Source organism: Zingiber officinale, chromosome 4A (assembly GCF_018446385.1).
Source record: "Zingiber officinale cultivar Zhangliang chromosome 4A, Zo_v1.1, whole genome shotgun sequence".
NCBI lineage: Eukaryota > Viridiplantae > Streptophyta > Magnoliopsida > Zingiberales > Zingiberaceae > Zingiber > Zingiber officinale.
In genome coordinates this window covers 134667625-134671039 of record NC_055992.1, presented here as the reverse complement: position 1 = coordinate 134671039, position 3415 = coordinate 134667625, and the positions used below count along the sequence as shown (strand labels likewise).

Here is a 3415-nt window from a genome sequence, read left to right as displayed (position 1 = left end):
AACGGAGCACAACTGACGTGCTACCACGCCGTGTCACGCTACCCATGAGCGTCATAACGGAGCACCGAAGATGAAACGGCAATGTGCTCAACAATAATGGAGCAATCTAACGCCCAGCCTGCGATAATGCAAATGGTGCATGTCACTAAGCATGGTAATATACTAAACCAACCTCTGGACATATAACAATGGGCACCATAGTGAATAAATCATATCAAGATATACTGATCAATAAGGTATCAAACCTAGGTCCTGAACATGTGAAACATGGTTATATCACTACCCATGAGCATGAAAAATCAGGTACGAGATAAATACGAGATGCAAACAAACAACCAATCAAACAGGTAACATGTATTGGGCAGTGATTAACCGAAACAAATAGAAACACAATTAATGCAACATGTTAATTTCATTACTAAGTATATCCAAGACAATAAGTCAAAAGTACCCGCCTCCAAAAGAAATGGTCCAATCAATCCAGATCCGGACGTCGAGATACTCGTCTCGCGTAAAAGTCCTGTGAGATCAATGTGTATATTTTTATTTAGCTACAATTCTCATAAATAGCTAAATGAAATCTCTAACCCTAAATTAGGACAAACCCTAATCAATATACACAACCTCAATCTACTCATAATCATCCATCTAAACAATCGAATCAAAACCATATTCTATAGCATGTATAAAATGCTCTACACCTTACCTCAAATCAACCGGATCAAGAAGGAGGAAGTGGTGATCGACAACAACAACTTTCCACAGCAAACAACCTACTGTTGATGCTGGAACCAAGCAAATCCACAGATCTCAACAGAATGGAACAGAACCTCCTCTCTGCTGGATTCTTCCCTACCATTCGGATCAAGGTGAGACCAAGAACACCACAAAACATCATAGTAACCAAAACTCACCTCACTGATCTCAACCATACATACCCAATCAACCAAAATCATTGAAATCCAGAAATTTCTCGTCCCTGCTTACCTTGAGGATAGCTGCTAGGACACGGGAACACTGGCGAGATGGTCGGCGTCGGCGCTGTGCCGAAACGCGGCAGAGAGGAAGAAGGGCACAGAGGAGTCGGCCTCGCAGTGTGCAGCGGGGAGGAGCGGTGGGGGTGGCTCACATGAGGAGATCGGCGAGGCAAGGGCTCAGCGTTACTCTCGTCTGTCGGCGTCGGCTGTGGTGATCGGGCTGGCTAGGGCACAGAGAATGCCGGCGGCACCTCCGTGTGACAGCGGCACGACTAGGGCACTAGTGGCCAGCGCTAGGAACTCCACGGCAAAGGCTAGGGCTCCGGGTGGTCGATGGTGGCGCCGGCACTGGGGCACAAACGCGCTTGCGGTGGATCGGCAGTGGCGTCGGTGTGCTCGGCTAGGGCACCAAGGGGTGCGGCTCAGGAGGAAGAAAATGAAGGAGATGAAGAAGAAGTGGGTGGGCGGCGAGGAAGAAACCGCCGGGCCGGCGGTTAGGGCAAGGATCCGGAGGAAGGCTTGGCGTCGGCGCGAGTTCGGCAGGGAGAAGGAAGTTTAGGCACGGAAAGAAAAAGAAAATAAATGAAAAGAAAAGGAATATGAAATAAATATTTCCTCGCTTAAATGGGTCGCCTAAACAGGCTTTTCCCGGGCCCCGTTTTCATCCCCGTTAACTCGTTCGTACGAGCTCCGAAAAATTCCCGAAAATTTTTCAAAAATTCCAGAAAATTCCCTTATTCATATTCGCCTATTTCCGGTATTTTACAGATTCTAACCGAGCAAGAAAGGCGAGCGTCCGGCAGCTCCAGATCCATGCTGTCGGCTACAGCCAGGAACGGGCAAGCGGACCCGAAATTAGCTTCGAGCCCAAGGACTTGGAGGGAGTCGAAGTGCCGCATGACGATGCTCTCCTCATCAAAGTGGTAATAGCCAACTACACTATTCACCGCGTTTTTATTGACACGGTAAGCTGGGTGGATGAAGTGCGGGGTGTCCTATGGACCATCCGAACAACCCCAAAGGAAGGAACAAGTGTCACGCCTTTCCACCTAGTGTATGGCGGCGAAGCGGTTATCCCTGTCGAAGTCGGCGTCAAGTCCGTCCGGATCCAGAACTATGATGATGACAACGCCGAGCGGAGGAACATGGAGCTTGATTTGGTCGACGAAGAGCGAGCCAAGGCGTCCGTCCGGCTGATGGCGTACCGGCAAAGAATGAAGCAGAATTACAACCGGCGCGTAATCCCTAGAGCATTCCAAGTTGGCGATCTTGTCTGGAAGAAAGTAAAGCCGGTCGGCGACGTCGGCAAGCTGGAAGCTCCATGGGCGGGCCCCTTCAAAATCATCGAAAAGCTTCGTTCAGGTGCTTATTATTTGGAGGCTGAAGACGGGCGGCAGCTGGACCGACCATGGAGCGCAAATCATCTCCAGCCGTATCGAGCTGGATAAGAGGTGCGATAATGTAATTTTACATATACTGGGGTCGCCTATGTACTTGTAATGCAGGGAGCAAAAGTGATTAAAGGATGGCCAATAGCTTCGCCGAACGGCCGCAATAAAGGATGGCAAATGACTTCGCCGAACGGCCGCAATAAAGGATGGCAAATGACTTCGCCGAACGGCAGTGTTAAAGTTAGCCTTAACGGCCGTCGAGCTCTGACGTTAAAAATCGAGAGACGAGCCGGCGTCTATAAACCCTCAGAGCGGAAGACCGTCGAGCTCCGACGTTAAAAATCGAGAGACGAGCCGGCGTCTATAAACCGTCCGAGCGGAAGACCGTCGAGCTCTGACGTTAAAAATCGAGAGACGAGCCGGCGTCTATAAACCCTCCAAGCAGAAGACCGTCAAGCTCCGACGTTAAAATAAAGAGGCAGGCCTATAAACCCTCCGGCGGAAGATCGTCGAGCTCGGTAAAAATCGAGAGACGAGCCTGCGTCTATAAACCCTCCGAGCGGAAGACCGTCGAGCTCCGACGTTAAAAATCGAGAGACGAGCCGGCGTCTATAAACCCTCCGAGCGGAAGACCGTCGAGCTCCGACGTTAAAAATCGAGAGACGAGCCGGCGTCTATAAACCCTCCGAGCGGAAGACCGTCGAGCTCCGACGTTAAAAATCGAGAGACGAGCCGGCGTCTATGACCGTCGAGCTCCGACGTTAAAAATCGAGAGACGAGCCTGCGTCTATAAACCCTCCGAGCGGAAGACCGTCGAGCTCCGACGTTAAAAATCGAGAGACGAGCCGGCGTCTATAAACCCTCCGAGCGGAAGACCGTCGAGCTCCGACGTTAAAAATTGAGAGACGAGCCGGCGTCTATAAACCCTCCGAGCGGAAGACCGTCGAGCTCCGACGTTAAAAATCGAGAGACGAGCCGGCGTCTATAAACCCTCCGAGCAGAAGACCGTCGAGCTCCGACGTTAAAAATCGAGAGACGAGCCGGCGT

At 50.7% G+C, this 3415-nt stretch overlaps 1 long non-coding RNA gene across 1 annotated transcript; it reads right to left on the bottom strand.

The window, feature by feature from the left end:
• Nucleotides 1-459: 459 nt before the first annotated feature.
• Nucleotides 460-1535, bottom strand: LOC121973697. Its single transcript, XR_006109714.1, has 3 exons — nt 988-1535; nt 707-852; nt 460-520 (listed from the first exon to the last, which is right to left on the bottom strand). It is a non-coding gene; the product is annotated as an uncharacterized LOC121973697 (long non-coding RNA).
• Between the last annotated feature and the right edge of the window lie 1880 nt (nt 1536-3415).